The 19999-nt window shown below is 39.0% G+C and overlaps 1 protein-coding gene across 6 annotated transcripts in view; it reads right to left on the bottom strand.

Annotated features, from left to right (window-relative positions):
- The window catches only part of BCAS3 (BCAS3 microtubule associated cell migration factor), a 546677-nt gene that overhangs the window by 161001 nt on the left and 365677 nt on the right, over positions 1-19999 (bottom strand). The window lies entirely within an intron of this gene.

Consider the following 19999-nt stretch of genomic DNA (forward strand, 5'->3'; position numbering starts at 1 on the left):
TTTTGCAAAGAAAAAGAAAATATAAAGTTGTATTTTTTTTAAACCTACAGAAGAGAAAGGGGCACAGAGAATCCACAGGATAGTGACCACTCATTTCAGCTGATTTTTCAAGTGGTGACAGAGTTCAAATTCTACTCCTCTGGTATGTACAGACAATTTCAGAGCTCTGGATAAACAAAACAAGTTTTTAAGATGAGCAGGACTGGTTCTGTGGCTGTCTCCCTGATCCTTTGCTTCTGAAACAGCTCATACTCTACGGACACAGACTGATCACCTACTCAGCACTTGGATAAGACAAAGTACACCTTGGCCATTTTAGTACCAGAGCGGGAAGTGTGCTGGGCAAGCGCATTCTCTGACAGGCAGCTCTTTTTTCTGCCCGTCACTCCAGTCCATGCAGGGTTAGGAAGCGCTGCAGCATGTGGTAGCAATCACAAAGACCAATTTGTTCTGAGTATGTCAAGGTCAATGACATTATGGCTGAGGAGACTGTCTTTAGCACTGAAAGTCTGCGAGAATTCCTGAATGTCACAGGATCACCTACAGTGTTTGTTTGCCATTTCCTTCATAGCAGCATTCTCCAAAGCTATTTTTTTCCTTGTAGAACCCAGATTGTACAGATATGGAAACACCTTGCTACAGTGGTCTCCTGTTGCTCACCAAATAAATGCTATTGATACTGACAATGTAGGGGGCCCACCAGGAAGCCCGACTGGATTTGCTGAAATAAGACAACTGTTTCTTCCTAAAGCACACTGTATCAGGTCTCTGGCTTCATCCCACTGACACATACTCTGTTCTGGCTGTAGATGAAGGAGACAAAGGAAGATGACACCGAGCTGTTTCAGTTTCAACTTTAGTTTTTGACAGGTACAAACAAGAAAAATAATGCTCTACTTTGCATTTCCCAGGCAAAGTTTTAGAAAAAGTCAGTTTTTAGATAGGAGAGGCTTGCCAATCGATCTCTATTTTAACAGTGGACAGGGAAAATGAACAGAATAGGGACATCCATTGCATATGTTTGTGTGCTTGCAGCTGAATGCCTCTCAGTGTGGAACAAAAGTTAGGCTTTGATTTCAAACTGAGTGAGGCTCCCTAACTGTTTTTCCTATCACTCTTTAATTTTCCTTCAAATTACCAAACAAAGCATTTGATAAGTTCTAAGGCACTATTTAATTCTCAGACAAGGTAAAGGCAGAGTAACATAAGGGAAGGTAGAATTAAAGAAAAAAAACCCTGCTACTATGCTTTCCAAAGCAATTTATTCCAGAAATATTTAATGAAAGGACTATACACACTGTTTGTCCAAAAGTTACGGTGATGAGACAACAATTTCTGTTATTTTTAACATGGATATTTTAGTTTTAAAAGATTCCACTCAGTATTTCCCAAATTCAACTTTTTCACATAATGCTCGGCCTAATATGAATGTGGGAAAAAAAAGACAAATCCAAACATGGAATATTATTTTCGAAAAGTAGTGAACTAAATGTAAAGGTCCCGTAAAATGTGATATCTAGATTTTTCTGAACCCGTTCACATGACCTTCATTCTATTTATAGAAAAACAGCAATTCCCATTTGAATATAGAGCAATACCTTGTAGGAGAAATTGGTTTAGCACAAATAAACTTGAGAAAAGTGTTGACTTAAAAATAAAACACTGGAGGAGGAGGAGGAGGGAGGGCTTTCCCCCCTTCTGTGAAAATTTCCGGAAAAAGTTGTAAACAAAGGCAGGTTGGCTCAGAGACTAGGCGACTCTGGTGAGCTGAGGAGGATGAAGAGTGTATCAAACCTCCCAGAGTGAGGAAATGTTTGTAAAACAGTTAGTAAATCACAGGCAGACAGGGTCACCCAGCCCTGCCACCACAGGGACACAGTGCCAAAACCCCAGCTGTGAAAGAAGGGGGCCAGGCACCACTTCGCAGCTTGAACCCCATTTGGACCTCTGTCTAGGTTCTGTTCTCTGACCTTTCCCCTCTATCACTTGGGCTCTCTGCTTGGTTGGGATGAATGAGCCCAGAGCCATAGGCCGGTACTGACTAACCCCACAGAGTGCCTAGGCAAAGACCCTGAGATGCTGAGTATCGCATCTGCAGAGTGGTGCTGACTGAGTGCTAGTGTCTAGCAATGACATGGAAAGTTCCAGCTAGGAAGGGGCCGGGGGGGGGGGGGTCACATGTGATGTGAAAAAAACCTGCTTACAAGGACAAAGACAAGGCAAAATGCACAGCTGGCCATTTCCATGGATTGTGAAATACTTGCATCCGTTGAGGTGCTTTTTCGTTACTATTCTCCCTAAGATGTATCTGTTCATGATTTTTCCCCCTGATTTCACAGAAAGGACAACATGGAAACGATTAAGTTCTCCTTAAACAATCCGGTTTGCGTCCCTCCTGTCCCTCTAGAAGACAGGAAGACAAAGATAAAGCAAAATAAAACCGTAATAAGAACTGCTAAGGGAGACACAGGGAGCATGCACTGGTGAAGACCCCCAGCTACTGCCCCAGGCACAAAATTCTCCCTGACAGGACCAAAACACTTCTCCTTAATCCTCTCCATTCTCTAAAAGCGACCTTTAAAAACCTGCACATTCTTTCCCAACACCAAATCAGCCTGTCCAGAGACTGTTACTCTACTTAAACCAAGGTATGAATGAAAACAAAACAACAAAAACTAATGCTTCAAAACATTCTTCAAATGAGAAATATGTCAACAATGAAAAATGTATATTTTTAAAATATTAAGTGAAAAGAAGGTAGGACAGACAAAAAGCACGTTCTTACCCATTATGACCAGCAGAAGCAGATACAGTAAGATGCTTGTGTTCAATTACAAAAAGAAAGTTTTGAAATCATGAGGAAAGACATTTTTTTCCTATTTAGATCAAGCAAGTACCAAAAAAGGTTTCCCCCATTTTTTATGACAGCATTAATAATCAAGAGCATCAGCAAACCTCTCCAGTAATCATACAACATTGAACACTAATCCTAACCCACAACACAGGAAGATGACTTCATTTACAGTACTGACAAACTTGTTTAGAGAAAATTCAGTGCCTTGACTACCTAAACTGACATTACTTAGTGACATAAGGGCAAGTTTCTCTGTTAAAAAGCTACTGGCTTAGTATGTAAGTGATTCAGGCTACTGATTTCTACCACCTTTTTTTTTTTTTTTTTCTTCTCCTGTTTAACACTCAGACCATCTGGGCTTAGCAAGACATGTGCTTTTGAGTTACTCTCTGGGTTGATATTGGGTCAGATACACTCTCAGCTCATCTTTCACAGTGTTATGACAGGGCAGGATAATAGTGACACCATGTAATTCTTAAGTATTCTTTGTAAAAAATTAACTCAGCTTATCCAGAGCTCAAACAAGATTTGGGACCCACAAGCATCATTATAACCAATGGAGCAATTATCTCAGAAAGCTACTAGAGAAGAAAACCAAAGATCGAAAAGAAGGTAACCCATCTACTTAGAAAAAATTAAACAAATACTTTAGAAAAAAATCAGAAAAGCAGCTTTGACATAGTGATTAACATGCCTACGTCTTTCATGTGCCTGGGTGTGAGTCACACCTCATGCTCAGCCCTGACCATTTTGGGTATTTGAGGAGTGAACCAGTGGATAGGAGTACTGCCTGTTTCTCAAATAAATGACAAAGAAAAACTGTATCAAATGCTTTGAGCGTTAATGTTTCAAGGCAGTTGAGAGAAGCATGTTCTTTGGAGTTAAATCTGGCATCAAATTAACTTTTTTAGATTTATTTATTTTTATTGGAAAGGTGAATTTATAGAGAGAAGGAGAGCAAAAGGTTAATTCTCCAAGTGGCTGCAGCAGCTGGAGCTGAGCCGAAAATAGAGCCTGGAGCATCCTCTGGGTCTCCAATGTTGGTGCACAGTCCCAAGGCTTTGGGCCATCCTCTGCTGTCTTCCCATGTCACAAGCAGGGAGCTGGATGGGAAGCGGAACAGTCGGAACGTGAACTGGCACCCATATGAAATCCTGGTGGATGCAAGTTGAGGATTTAGCTACTAGGCTATCGCACCAGACCTTGGGATCAGATCCTGACCCCATCCTTGGTAGCTGTGTTACATTAGGCAAATCATTTCAGATATTATCAGTTTCCTGATCCACAAAGTGGGCATAAAATTTTCTTTCTATTGAAGTGTTGCCAGAATGGAATGTGATATTTCTGCAAGTGTCTGGATGGTTTTTTACAAGTAGATTCCAAGATGTTTGTTTGTTTTCATACTCCTACCTTTTCCTCTCATTTGACAGTATAGAAACACTTTCCTTATACAAGATGAATAGAGCCATTCCACTCTCTCTCTCCATTCCCCACAACCTAAACAAACTCTCTAGGGCTTCCAGCCTCCTACCTCTTCTTACACCACATTGGTTATAGTCTAAGTCAAAAAAACTTTATGAGCTTTAAAGAAAAATGTGTACCCCCAGAATAAATGGACATGACTCAGAAATTGGATATTCAGTTATTTAAACATGTTGCTCACAGCTCATGTTCCCAGTTTAGGAATTCCTCTTGGATCCTTTCTGCAGTGGCAATGGATGGTTTCCACATTACATTCCTTGTCCCCTTATTCAGCTGGCAAGGCAGATCAAATCAAAACAAATTCAGCAGACACACACACATACTCCAAGGCTCTTGTGAGTCAGACAAGGGGGTGATTAATATGGAATGGAAGTATGATTAACCTTCAAAGGCCTCCTATTCTGAGTTTGCTACTAGTAGAGACTCATGAATGTCAGGTAGAGTGCATTTGAGAATAAATATCGCTACCACTGTTTGATTTTACGTTTCACTTAAAATTTACTTACCTAAACATTATCTTAATGCTTTTTAAAAGTAAGATCTCATAGTGTCAAAGGAACTAAAGGGACTAAATAATAGCCTGTAATTCTTTTTGTCATTTTTTTTTCACTTTTGCTTTGTCTGCTGACTGGGTAAACAATATCTTGTGAGTCAAAGTTGAAGACGAACACCTGTTATGCTAAAACTGACTTATAGCTCCTATCTCAGTTTCAGAACCCTTCAAGAAAGATTCTAACAGGGACTCCTGGGCCAAGGCAGGAGAGAGGAAAGGTGTTCCACCAAAATAGGACACTATCCTAGTCTATCTTGAATTTCACTACTTGAATATTTGGCTCAGACTGGAGAATTATACCTGGTTCTTACAGATGAATCAAAGAAATAAATCTGATTTGGAGCCAGCACTGTGACACAGAGGGTAAAACCACAGCCTTTGACATGGGCAGTCAATATGTGTGCTAGTTTGTATCCCTTCTGTTCCACTTTCAATTCAACTCCCTGCTAACCCATGTGAAAAGCAGAAGAAGCAGTAATTGGGTCCTTGTACCTATGTGGGAGGCCCAGATGAAATTCCTGGCTCCTGACTTTAGCCTGGCCCAGCACTAGCTGCTGCAGCCATTTTGGGAGTGAATCAGCAGATGAGAGACACAACTGCTGTCACTCATCGCCTCTTTCTTTCTCTCCTTGCCTCCTTCTTTCTCTCCATATAATTCTTTCGAATAAATAAAATGAAATTAAAAAAAAAACCTGTTGGCTCAAACAGAAACAACATAAGATGAAAATGATATGAATGGAATAAGAGAGTCAACCAGTCAAATAACTGAGAGTATCTCCCTATCATTCTTATTGAGACTCAGAAGAAGCCTGGTCTGTCTCTGATATCTGTCCAGCAACAAGAGCCAGGAGGCTGCAGAGGACCATAGCTTATGGGCTCACCATCCATGCCAGCTTCACTGAAGATTTGCTACATGGCCTTGGGCAAGTCCAAGACCTTTCTAAAGCTTAAATTCCTCCATTATATTATCAAAATAAAAATATCTCTTTTACCCAGATGCTGTGGCTATAAAAGAATAATTGTGATGATGCTTTGTCAATAGAGAGTGCCATACTGGCGTTATTTGTATTACTAGCATCAAACAGTATATTGGCCAGTAAGGCAAGAATAATAGACTGGCCCACTAATCTAAGTAATCCTCTTCTCATTCACTCAGACTCCCTCTGACGTCTCAAGCAAGCTGTCCTGGGATCTAAGTAAAACTTTTATCACTAAAGTCAACAGTAAGTAAGTTTTGAGTTTTTTTTTTTCCTTGAGAGGATAAGAAATGAAAGAGCTCAACTTCAAACTGGCTTAGACAGGATGCTGTAGTTTTGTTCAATTTTCCCAAGCATGTTTCTATTTAACATCATCTTTTTGCATTATTCTGGAAGAGAGGGTAACTTATCTCATCCAAAATTGGTGTTTCCAATTTCCTTATTTAACAAGGCTTGAATGCTGTGGAGGAAGTAAGCAGAAACTAAGGAACCAAGAAAGATCAAAAAGCAAGAGACCTTTAACCTTTAAGGTTAAGAGGTTATGACCCTTCAGCCCTGAAGTAAGGTGGATGTCTAGAAAGATGTTTTCAGGTAGTTTCAAGCAAATGAACTATACAGCAATTTTTGAAAAAAGAGATAGGATCTAATGCAGAGAACATTATTACTGGTATGAATACACTTAGGTCATATGGATTCTGGCAAGATGAAGCTGTTACTGTTGTTTGAGAAAGAAACTACAGTAATAGCAAACTAATGCTTTTGAATTCATTGTTTGAAGGTAACATTTGTCTTCATTAAAAGTATTTCTTTTGACTTGCTCATCATAGTTGTTATTCTAGTCCTTTGCCTTTGACAAAGTGTAACCATGACACTTAGAGGGGGTTTATGTACGTGTGTATACATATACACACATACGTGTTTGTGTGTGTGTGTGTATGTGATTATATAATCATGATGAATTGCACACTCCTAAAGAGTGGTGTCAACAGCAGCCTGCATTTGGTTGTGGTCAGTATCCTTGGTCTTTATACAGAGGAAATGAAATTACAGTCAAAATAATGTCAAGCTGGTATTATTGCAACATTGTATTGTCTGACTTTCATTTACTTGAGAAGCAGAGAATACGAGAAACAGACACAGACAGAGTTCTGCTGGTTCACTCCCAAATGCCTCCACTGTGCCAGTGTGAAAGCCAGGAACTGGGAACTAAATCCAGGTCTCCCATGAGGGTGGTAGAATCCCAATAACTTGAAGCATCAACACTGCTTCATCAGACGAGTAGTAGCAAGGAACTGCAGCCAGGAGTTGGATCTGGGTATCAAACCCAGGTACTTCAGTGCAGGATTTTGGTGGCTTAACTAGTAGGCTAAACGTGTACCCTTTACCTCTGGCTTTCTAATGTACTAGTGTGGAAGAAAAAAAGAGAGAGGCAGACTGGTAAGCAGAATACATGTTCTATACAATACTACAGATCTACACACAGCTTTTTAAAAATTTTGTGCATCGGGCCCGGCGGCGTGGCCTAGAGGCTAAAGTCCTCGCCTTGAAAGCCCCGGGATCCCATATGGGTGCCGGTTCTGGTCCCGGCAGCTCCACTTCCCATCCAGCTCCCTGCTTGTGGCCTGGAAAGGCAGTTGAGGACGGCCCAATGCATTGAGACCCTGCACCCATGTGGGAGACCCGGAAAGAGGTTCCAGGTTCCCGGCTTCGGATTGGCGCGCACCAGCCGTTGCAGCTCACTTGGGGAGTGAATCATCGGACAGAAGATCTTCCTCTCTGTCTCTCCTCTGTGTATATCTGACTGCAATAAAATAAATAAATACTAAAAAAAATTTTGTGTATGGTATTTGGAAAGCTAAAAATAAGAGGAAATGGGGCCCGGCGGCATGGCCTAGAGGCTAAAGTCCTCGCCTTGAACGCCCCGGGATCCCATATGGGCACCGGTTCTGGTCCCGGCAGCTCCACTTCCCATCCAGCTCCCTGCTTGTGGCCTGGGAAAGCAGTCGAGGACGGCCCAAAGCTTTTGAACCCTGCACCCACGTGGGAGACCTGGAAGAGGTTCCTGGTTCCCGGCATCGGATTGGCGCGCACTGGCCGTTGCGGCTCACTTGGGGAGTGAAACATCGGATGGAAGATCTTCCTCTCTGTCTCTCCTCCTCTCTGTATATCCGGCTTTCCAATCATAATAAATCTTTTTAAAAATAATAAAAAAAAAAAATAAGAGGAAATGGAGGGCAGGGAGGTGGGGAGAAATGTCTACTTAGTATATCCTGTCTCTTCAGGACCATAAAACTGCCCTAGATTGGGAAATGCTTTAAAATTTTTTTTTTAGACTAGGTATTTATTTTTTGGAAAAGTACAGAAACAAAGACATTGAAAGACAAAAGTCTTACATATTTGGTTTACTACCCAAATGTTCACAACAGTCATCATTGGAACAGACAAAAGCCAGGAACCTGAAAATCAATCAGGACCCAAATATTTAAGTCATCACCTGTCACCCCATGTGCAAGAAGGTAAAACAAGAAGCATATCTGGGACATGAACACAGGCCTGCTCCTTGGAAAGTTTAAGAAACATAAAACATAAAACTAGGATACAAGAGCATAAAAGAACCTCTTTAACCAAGTTCAAGAAGGACAGATACCACTGAATATTTCTTTTCACTCAAGATTCTAAGATATAGAAATTGTTTGCTTCTATTACATATTTCAAGTAATCAGAATATACTATGGTATACTAAAAGCTTTGAAGCTCGTAAACATACCGTAAACATACCTTACAGGCATTTGTCTTTGGGCTAGAACCCAGGACTGCTAAGTATCATTATCTTAAAAGCTTCAGAAACACGCTGCTCTCAAACTTTCAATTAGGTTAAACTAATCTGCATCAATCTAAAGAAACATTTGAATTCTCAAAGTCAGGAAATTAAACCACCAGTTCGCAAATTCTGAGCACACCTCTGTGCCTCCGTTCTACTTCAACACTTAAAATTTGTAGACAAATACTAAAAGTGTTTGAGACGAATGGAACAGTATGTTCTAGACAGCTCACCTAAAAGTAACTGCACAGAAACCACAAAAAGACCAGGCAACAGAACACAAGACAGCAGGAGGAACAACGACAATCGTCAGAAACATCTTCATTCACTTGTATGCTCCTGCAAAACACAACTGATCTTTGTATAAATTAAGGAGATAAAAAAGCTTCCACCAAAAATGACCAGAGAACACTTACAGCTTGTAGAGAGGAAAACGGAATAGCCTCATCTTCCTTCTCTCCATCCCAAGTTTAAAATCTAGCACTATATAAATAAAGGGTTAGACCCTCAGAGTCAGCACCTAACACTCATCTTATTAGGGACAGAAATATCTGAACAAATATAAAATAGAAACAACCAGAATTTTTAATAAAATGTTGGTACCAGAGTAAGACTTGTTTTTAAACAACAGAACCACAAAACAAAGTGGAAATACAATTTTACAACAAAGCACAAGGCATCAGGAATCGGCAAACAGTTTTGGTATTTTAGGTCTCCACACAACTTTGCACAGTTTTGGTTTACGAGTAATTCCTTCTCAGTACACAAACAGTTGGAGGATACTGCAGTCCTGGTTCACCGATCCATGGCATCCTTCAGCTCAGCTACATGTTCTTCCTTTTGGATTGCCCTCGCTCTGGTAGTGAGTTGCAAGGAGGTATCTGAGATGCATGTTACTGTTTCTCCGGGTTTTGACATTCTATGAATACAACTAACACTTGTGTTTCAGGGAGATGATTACGAGAATGAAAGTGTATTATCTAACTTCCATGTCAGACTAGCACATTCTGTAAAAGACTCTAATTTCTGTCTCTATGGATTCTGAGAGCATGAGATCATCCTATACCTTTAAATGTATTCATATGTAAGCTTTCCTTAAGTAGGAGCAAGGCTGGAAAAAGCAGAAGGCTGCCTGCCCTTCACTTTGGCTTCAGTAGAACTCTCCATTATTAGAAGATGCTGCCCACTTCCAGACCATGAGAGCGACTTTTTCATCATCACTGTGGTGTCTGATTTCTTCCTGTCACTCTACAAGTGTTTGAAAGTCAAATATTTTCCACCTTTGCTTCCTGAAGCATCAACAGGTTACAAAAATACTACTTTGTCTCATGGTATGCAACCTTAGAATGAACCCAGGAAAATGGTATTCGTTATTCTGTTGGATATATTAGATGTGCAATAATGATGTATTATAAAGTAAATCAAATTACAAAGTGAACACTATCCTTTGGATAAAATTCTGGGAGTGAGCCAACACCACAATTATTATCTTCCTTAGCATTGAATGTTCTACATAAGTGTTTGGAAGATGTAAACAGGACATAAATCTGAGATTGGTTCTTCAGTCTACAAATAACCATGACATTATATATAAACTATACTTTAGAGCATATATGCTTTCTGTTTAGGCAGTTAAGAAGTGTATTAGACACTACGATAAACAGAAAAAACAAAGCATGAATACCGATAAATGCAAGCCTTCCGTCTCGGAAAGTCCTCACTTATTTGATTAAGTTAGGTGAAAAACAGAGCAGTCATGCTTGTAGCCTTTCTTCCTTTTCCTTTTCCTCTCCTCTTTTCATTTCTAATGCGAATCGGAAGTCTATGTGGAGCAGTCTGGCTAGCCCCAGTCTAACCTCCCCATCTGGAAGGGGACTAACCAGCCTTGGGGCTACTTCCAACCCTTCCCAGCTGTTGGGATGGAGTTTTGTGTTTTTGTGGGCTTGAGAAAGCATATTTATATAAATGATTGCCATATCCTTTGCCAGCTGTTGACCCTGCTCTTGTCCTGGTTGGGGCATGGTTTTCATTTTTAGCGGCCACAGACTGCAACTGACCCTGATAGAGTTAGCACGCTATGCAAACAGCTTTACGCGCTATTGCTGTGACAGTTCAGACAATGGATGCACAGTGCAATGTGAGGGACCGGTGTTTCCCTTTGGGCAAATGTCAAAGAATCCAGAGCTGGAAGTATCAGTTGAAAAAATAAATTCTGCGAATCACTGTGTTACGGAACAGCTTCTCTGAAGTAGTTCAGGACACACTGACTCCAGCTAGTGTGCAGCAAGAGTTTATCAGCAGCAGCAAACTGACGTGTGTGTGAATCTGAAACAATCTCTAGGCAGATTTTCAGAGACAATTGTTGTCTCTACAGTAAGAGGCAAGGGAAAAAGAAGCTGTAGTTTTTAAGCTACATATTTTTACCGATGTTTCTGAGGTCAGCCCACACATTTTAGATTCTCTTACACATTTGATCAACACTATTGCCTACAAATGTTATTCCTCAGGACAGCCGGTTAGATCATTCCTCATGCTAATGACCAACCAGAATAAATCTTTTTAATTTACAGATGACACAAATCATTGTGATTTAGGAAGCTTAGAGACCGTCTTAGTGACAGTACAGTTAGGGGAGGAGATCCTGAGTGATAATGTTTCACTAAGAATGATTTTTCCTGGACAAGTGATATTTTTATCTGTAGTTAAGTGATGAGTGAATAAATAAATTTTTGTAACTTGCAAATATAAGTACTGTATCAAGTCCTTCTGGATATAAACACAAATGGCATATTTGAAGGATGAAGAATGTACTTTAAAATAAATACATTGTTAATGCTTAAAGTGTTGCATGGACCTAAACTTGAGTTTCATAATATAATCTGCAGGACCATTCACTCGTTTATCATAACAGACAATTATTCAGAGTCTAATTGCCAAAGGGAGAGTAATGTGAGAGCTTGTCAAGAAGGTCTGCCTTCAGCTCTCTCCATTTCTGTGTGCAGGCCTGCAGGCTGGCTGCCTATGGCAGATGGAGACTGCCACACATAATTGTAATTAAAATGTGAACCCCATCTGAGAGGTCAGAGTGGAGCAACTGACAACTATGAGTGGAGAGGCTATGAGATAAAGAGTAAAGATATTTCCTAACATAAGCATTTTCAGTCTTTGAAAAACAATCCAAAGAAAAGTTTAGCTTATGAATTTACAAATTACATACTTACTATTTCTCTGAACCTCTATGGAAGTTTGAGGTCTGGAATTGCTTTGAAGCTGCTCAAAATTTCAGTCAACTTATACTTGAAATGAAAATTTCCAGTTCTCAGAGAACTAACTGATGAGGTCTTCAGAGTTTCGATGAACTTTGATTAGCTAATGACAAAATCCATGACATTGTAAGGCAATGTTTTCTTTTCCCTTACTCAGCATATTTCAAAACTAAGAACACAATGAAATCATGTGCTGCTGACTTAAAATTTCATGCCTTCAGTCTATTCTCACAGCACAATCTGCAGATAAAATTTTGCTGTAGGTAGACTACAAGTAGATTTTTAAAAATATTACAGATTTGGTAACTTAATTTTGATTATTCATATAATGGGGGGTTTTGCTGCTATCTTATTTTGTATGATCTGTTCTTTCCTGTCTTATATGCACTGACAGTTTTCTATATATTTTTCTGTGTATATCAGGAAAACATTTATTTTAGTAATAATTTATCTTTAAATTTTTATTATACCATACTCTTTACATTTCCCTACAACAGCTCAATATTTGACCTGAACTTGCTTTCATTGCCACTGAACATCCCTTCATCTTCCTTTTCGTTATTGTTAGTTCCATACCAGTATTATAGTATTGCATATCAGTCTTATCTGTGATTTTGCATTTTCTTGATCAAGTCCATCTTTAAATTTTTTTTTTTTCAAAAAAGGCATGATAGTGATGGTAAACTCTAGCCACTGTGTGAAAGCACTGACAGATTATTTTAGCTGGGTATAGAATTATAAGAACTATTTTAGCTCAGCACTTTGGTACAACTGTCACTAAAAAAATTTATCACTAACCTGATTTTTATATCTGTGTAAGGTAATATGTCTTAACCTTTGGCTAGTTTTTAAAAAATCAATAACCTTTAATATTACTTCAAAGAATTTAGATCTAATTTAATTTCTTTTCTTTTTTTTAAATAGTTCTTTTACTTTTATTACAAAGTCAGATATACAGAGAGGAAGATCCTCCAACCTATGGTTCACTCCCCAAGTGACTGCAATGGCCGGAGCTGAGACAATGCGCCGAGGCCGGGAACCTGGAACCTCTTCCAGGTTTTCCACGCAGGTGCAGGGTTCCAAGGCTTTGGGCTGTCCTCAACTGCCTTCCCAGGCCACAAGCAGGGATCTGGATGGGAAGTGGAGCTTCCGGGATTAGAACCAGCGCCCATATGGGATCCCGTCGTGTTCAAGCTGAGGACTTTAGCCAGTAGACCATGCCGCCGGGCCCTAATTTATTTTCATTTATTCTTTTTTAAAGCATTTTAAAAGATTTATTTATTTTTATTGGAAAGTTAGACATACAGAGAGAAGGAGAGACAGACAGGAAGATTGTCTGTCCAATGATTCACTCCCCAAATGGCTGCAATGACTGGGGCTGAGCCTCTCCGAAGCCAGGAGCCAGGACTTTCAAGTCTCCCATGTGAGGGCAGCATCCCAAGGCCTTGGGCTGTCATCGACTGCCTTCCCAAACCACAAGCAGGGAGTTATATTTCTTCACTATTCTTATGCCTCTGTGCATCTTTTGGAGTGCACTACTGCCCAAATGTGCAACTTGTTGGAGTGTTTAAATTTCAGTGTATTTATTGCCTTATTGTTAATCTTGAAGTGGTTCTTCTTCATTTCCACTTGGCTTATTTCATATAGGTTGTCTTTTATTTTATAACTTGTTTTCTAGGACCCTTCCTTTGTCCTTTTAAGATTCCTAAATTTTATTTCACTTTGTTTTATTACCTTCTTTCCAATTGAGTACATTCATCTCCTATATGCTAATTTTATAGTCTGATTTCTTGGTATTAAATATATTGCTTTATTCTACGGATTTTTCTATTTGATTTGCAGACTTCTTTCAAGTGAGAATTATGCTAAAAATCTTCCTACCTTCTCAACAGACGCAGCCCTCCACATAGAACTCTTCCTTTTGCTCATTTACTTCCCAAATGCCCATACAGTTGAGCACTTGCCAAACTGAAGCTAAGAGCCTGAAACTGCAGTGCTAGTGCCAGCCTTATTCCTGCTGTCTCAGAGATATTTACATATAAAAGCCACGATGAACATTTCTTATATTGAAATCAGTTATTATAACTTATCAGTAGTTACTTTTAACTTTAGTAACCATAGGAAAATACTCAAAATACACTCTCTCAAATGATCAGAACACATAAAAAGAATTCAATCTCAAGGAAGTGCCAATTTAAGCAAAAGGTTTTGCATGCTGAGTTGGTGAATAAAAGAATGGTGATACTAATACATATCAAGGAAAACAAAATGGAGAGTTTTCAGAAACTCCAAACAGAAGTACCATATAACCCCATTACTTGGTACACATTACTTCGTTATACATGAAATCATTGTATCAAAGACGTATCTGCCCTCCTATGTTCATTGCAACACTACTCACAATATTCAAAATATGGATTCAAACTAGGGTCCCACTAATGGAAGGATACATAAAGAAAAAACCGGTATTGGTAAACCATGGAATATTATTCAGCCATAAAAAGAAATTGGAGTAAGTTAGACTTTAAATAAATTAAATAAAAACTCAAATAAAAATTTTAACACTTAAAAGAATAATATTCATAGCAGAAAAGCATAAGAAAATCATTTTCTACATTGCATAAGGGAATATATATAAGTCTGACAATCTCTGGAAGTAACCTAGAAATGGACATCAAAAGCACGAACAAAATGTATGCTGACTGCTCCAGAAATTCTACTTCTAGAAATTTATCCAAATGAAATACACATGTGAAAATGTACAGGAAATTATTTTAAAAAGCAAAACCACAGTCAAGCCAAATCAATACCAGCAAAACAAAAACAAAGTATTCATTGATCAGAAATTGGTTAAAATATAAAACACTACACGCTCACTTAATAACTATACACACATATAGACAAGGGAAGTAAAATGTTACAGCAAAGAATTTTCCTTGCAAATATGTTAATTGGTGACCCATATTTTCTTTTTAAAATAAGAATCAAGAATTCTACTGCTAATGTATGTTTCTCTGGAAACAGTAAAACTTAACTGGGAGGCAATAGATTAATTCTTAAGAACATGGAAAGAAAACAAGGGAGATGACATGAGCTTGAGGCTTGAATACTGATGAATGAAAATGCACATCTATCTACCTGTAGCTACTTCTGCCTGTTATATAAATCTAAGTTCTCATTCCTCTTCCTACAGCTTTCAATTCCATTCTCCCCTACATGATCAAGATCAGCCTCTGTCAGACAAGCAATTTCCTATCATTTTTTAAAAAGATATAGTTTATTTGAAAGGCAGATTTTTACTAAGGGAGAAGAAGAGACAGAGAAAGAGGTCTTTCTGCTGGTTCACTCCCCAAATGACCACAACATCTGTAGTGGAGTCAATCTCAAGTTAGGAGCCTCTTTTCAGGTCTCTCATGTGGGTGTAGAGGTCCAAGAACAGGGCCAAACTCTGCTGCCTTCCCAGGTCATAAATGGAGAGCTGGATTGAAAGTGGAGCAGGCAGGACATATATGAGATGCCATCACCACAGGTGGAAGATTAGCTTCCTACACTACTCACCTTTCCTATCATTTCTAATTCAGCTTTTGCTTTTGTATTCTATTGAAATGATGATCATGTTCATGTACATCACATGGGGAAAATTGTTCTCCCAAAAATAACATCAAGGGTCTGGTGCGGCAGCTTAGTGGCTAAATCCTCGCTTTGCATGTGCCAGGATCCTATATGGGCACCAGATCATATCCCGGCTGCTCCATTTCCCATCTAGCTCCCTGCTAGTGGCCTGGGAAAGCAGTCAAGGATGGCTCAGTGCCTTGGGACCCTGGACCTGTGTGGGAGACTCGGAAGAGGTTCCAGGTTCCTGGCTTTGGATCAACTCAGCTCTGGCTATTATGGCCACTTGGGGAGTGAACCAGTGGATGAAGATCCTTCTGTCTCCCCTTCTCTCTGTATAACTCACTTTCTAGTAGTAGTAGTAGTAACAACAACAACAACAACAACAACAACAATAACAACATCAAAGGGGCCAGCATTGTAGCAACTGAAGCCATTGCCTGTGACACAGGCATCCCATATAGGCAAAGATTCAGGTCCTGGATGCCTCCCCTCCCATCAAACTCCTTCTTAATGCGTCTAGGGAAGCAGTGGAGGATGGCGCACATGCTTGGGCCCCAGGACCCACATGGGAGACCTGGAAGAAGAACCTGGCTTCTGGTTTCTGTCCAACTCTGGTCACTATAGCCACTTACGTAGTGAACCAATGGATGGATGATCTCTGTCTCTCCCTGTCTCTCTCTCAGTAATTCTGATTTCCAAATAAATAAATAAATAAATAAATCCTTAAAAACAAACAAAAAAGAGAGAAAATGGAATTAAGGAAAAAGCACCCCAGGTCTCTTTTCACACTTCAGTCATTTTTATTTATTTCATAATTTGTGATAATGTATCTCTTCTCTTTACTATTGTATTTCAACAGCTCTTGCACAGTACTTTACAAGAGTTAATTCCACCCTTATCTTTGGGAATAGTGTACTATTCTATACAGTCACATACTACAAGAAGACATTTAGTCAGTGGATACATTGCCTGGTGGTATTCTAGTCCCCTTATTTTGGGAAACTACATTCTGTGATTTTTGATGAAACAGCCCCATATTGCATTTCTCAGAATGTGTCTCACTTCACTGAGATAGTCATTCCTGATGGCCTTGTGTTTTAGGGGGTTTTCTTCTTGCTTATTTGATAGTATCTTCTGTGTGGTTTTTCTCTGTGCCTGTGCTACTTTTCTCACTTTACACTTTTATGTTTCATCTTTTATAGCTGAATGCTGATAACTCCCAAATTAAACTTTTTTTCACTCTGAGAGGGGCTGAGCAGAAAAAAACAAAAAGGGAGAGTTTTCCCATCCACAGTTTCACTCCCAAGGCTTGCAACAGATAAGGCAGGACTAGGCTTAAGCCAGTATACAGGAACACAACCCACATCTCCCAGGCGGCAGGCACCAAAGTACTTGAAGCAAGGAGCTGGAGTCAGGAGCCAGAATCAGGCTCTGAGCACAGGTCTCAGCCATTAGGCAAAATGCCAGCACCATATAACTCCAAAAACTTCACCCTAAGCCACATTAGGTGCACATAGGTGCATCAAGGTCAACAAGCCTGAAAGCATTAAGTTCTCATTAGACCGATTCTATTATGTTCTCTATCCATTTAATTAGCAGAGACAAAATCTCAGCATTTATAGTAAACTTCTCTTCCTTATAATATCTGATATCTAATCTAAGCCTAAAAAAATTTATTCACAGGCATTTCTCAACTTTCTTCTCCCCTCTAATCTTTTCATTTCATCTCCATCTACCTCTGTCGTAGGTCAGGTCAACATTTTCAAGTCATCTCACTGATTCCAGTATTAACCTTTCTTCAAATCTGTCCTCTCTGCAACTACCAATTTGTATTTTAATTCACTATGTATGCATAGAAGCCTCAATGTTTCACTCCTATCTTTTCCATTCCTTAAGGGATGAAGTATAAATTCCTTAAATAACATCCACTTAGCTCTTAGGCTTGTGATCCATAATGGAATTTAATACAGAAATTCTAGGGCAGGTGTTTGGTGCAGTAAGACCCCACTTGGGGCTCCCAAGTATCACATTCCAGCTCCACTTCCACCCAATTCCAGCTTTCTACTGATGTGCACCATGGGAGGTAGTGATGACAGATCAAGCAGTAAGGTTCCAGTCACCCATGTGGTGGACCTGGATTGAATATCAACTGTTGGCATCACTGTGATGTAGCTGCAGCTATTGTGGGCATCTGTGGGGTGAGCCATTGAAGGAAGATATTGCCTCTGTCTCTATCATTCCCATTAATAAAATCTACAAATTAAATTAAAATGAAAATTCTCAGTGGGGAAATTCCACAGAGAACACTTTTTGCAGGTAGTCCCCTTATATTTAAATGGTTTTCAAAGAAGATTGAGAAACCTACATCATGTTATATGATCTCTTTTGCTGAGGAACAGCAAGAGGTTGTTGCAGGTAGCATGGCACCAAGTAAACAGATCATTAGATAACAATGAAACTTGTCAGCTTCAGAGTTGGAATCTAATAGACAAGTCTTAGGAGAACACATTTCTGGTATTTTAAAATTCTGCCTTGAACTGATCATTCTGTATGTAAATATGTCGGAAGAAAACTCTTCAAAAGTACAGGACTGATAGCTGTATTTACACACTGGGAGACACCTGGATAGGAAAATTTTCTACAATTTAGAAAAAGAAGTTAATCTCACTTTGTGAACCAGCACAGGCATAAAAAAAAAAAAAAAATGCAGACAGAATAAAGACACCTTAACAGTAAGTTTAAATAAATAAAATGCAGATCGCAAAGGAGAAACTCTCCTAAAATTGGACAGGATTAATTTGACAAACTACATAAATAGGAGGAAATCTATTAAAAAGAAAAAAAAACGGGGGGACCAACAAACCTTAGCTGCTAATCTTAGGTTAATAGCAAATGACCCCATCCACTCTTAACCTCAAAGACTGACCTCTTGACCCACAGCCAGTGGCCCTGTTCAGATACATGTTGCCACCAGAGTAAATAAAAAGAAGACATAACGTGCTGAAATTGTTACTGCTAATGATAAGTGACACACACTTTATGTTGCCAATGAGCAAAGTCATCAATAAATAATCCCAAACATGTTTGCTAATATTATAGTTTCCTGTGCAGTGTTTTAAAATTGCTTATTTACCATGGGGGAGAAAACAGTTACAATTTTTATACTCAGTTCCTGAGTATTTTAGGAGAAAAAAATTTTAAGCATAGCTATCAAACTGAGGGAAGACAACAGGAATAGCTGTGTTGGTGATCACTGCTCCTCAGTAATTCATATCCACATGCTCTCCCTGGCTGGGGCCAGACTGAGCGAGGAATGATAAGAGAGCAGCTATAGAGCCACACCAGAAACCTCACTGAGAACACATGTCAAAGATAGAAAGGCCAAGGATAGGAAACTCTGAAAGGTTGACGTTCAGAGTATTTTGAGCGAGTTCTTAAGATCTCTTTGTAAAGAGCCTATTAGGATACCCTGGATAACACTTAGAATCCTAGAGTTGGTTTATATTGTCATGCTGACTTGCAACAATTCACATGTAGAAACAGATGCATTCAATACTATGCAAAGCCTGAATCAATAAGGCTTGCTTTCTTTTCCCCAACCCCTCACATTCAAACGTATACTGCACAAAATATTTCTGGAAGGATAAAGAAACTAGTAATACTGGTGACCTTTGTAAGAAGAAATATGACTGGGAACAGTGGAAGGACAAAGATTTTTTTCACTATGACTCTTGTATGTCTTTATTTTAGATTAATAATTTAAAAATATTCAAAGTTGAAAAAAAGTTATTTCTAACCAAGTTAGAAAGCAAGAGGAAAACACAAGTTAAAAAAAAAAAAATGCTGTGCCTCATATCAGGGACCTGGGGTGGGTGGGAGACTGGGTGGGGTTTCTCCTTTTCTCTCCCCCTGTACTCCAGATACAGGAAAAAAATGATTAGGAAATAACAGTCTTACACACTTCCAAAAAAAAAAAAAAATGCTGAATTAGTCAGCAGGCTCTGAAGCCAGAGAGAAGAAATGGGAACTGATTTTAAGAAAATAAACTTTAATACACAGGTTAATGTAATTTTCTAGAATGCATATGAATCCAAAAAGCAAGCTATAATGCATTAGGTATTAGTGGGATGCACTTGGAAGAGACACTGTATTTTTTTTAAAAGTTAGTTGGGAAAAATTATATTTTACCCTTCATCTTACTGGCCACACATCTCCTCAAGGAATACTATTTAGTAAATAGCTGAAGAAAAATTTTGTATTTTGAAAACTGATTCCATGTTCCCAACTTGTAGATGAAATGAAAAAGGAAGACTTCTTCCAGCATAAAAATATCATTGGTAATCAAATAAGTGTATATAAAATAAGTTACAATTCTCAAAAATAACATCAGATTACATTTAACTATAAAGAATAATCAATTTTATCTCAAAA

Source organism: Ochotona princeps, chromosome 17 (assembly GCF_030435755.1).
Source record: "Ochotona princeps isolate mOchPri1 chromosome 17, mOchPri1.hap1, whole genome shotgun sequence".
Taxonomy (NCBI): Eukaryota; Metazoa; Chordata; class Mammalia; order Lagomorpha; family Ochotonidae; genus Ochotona; species Ochotona princeps.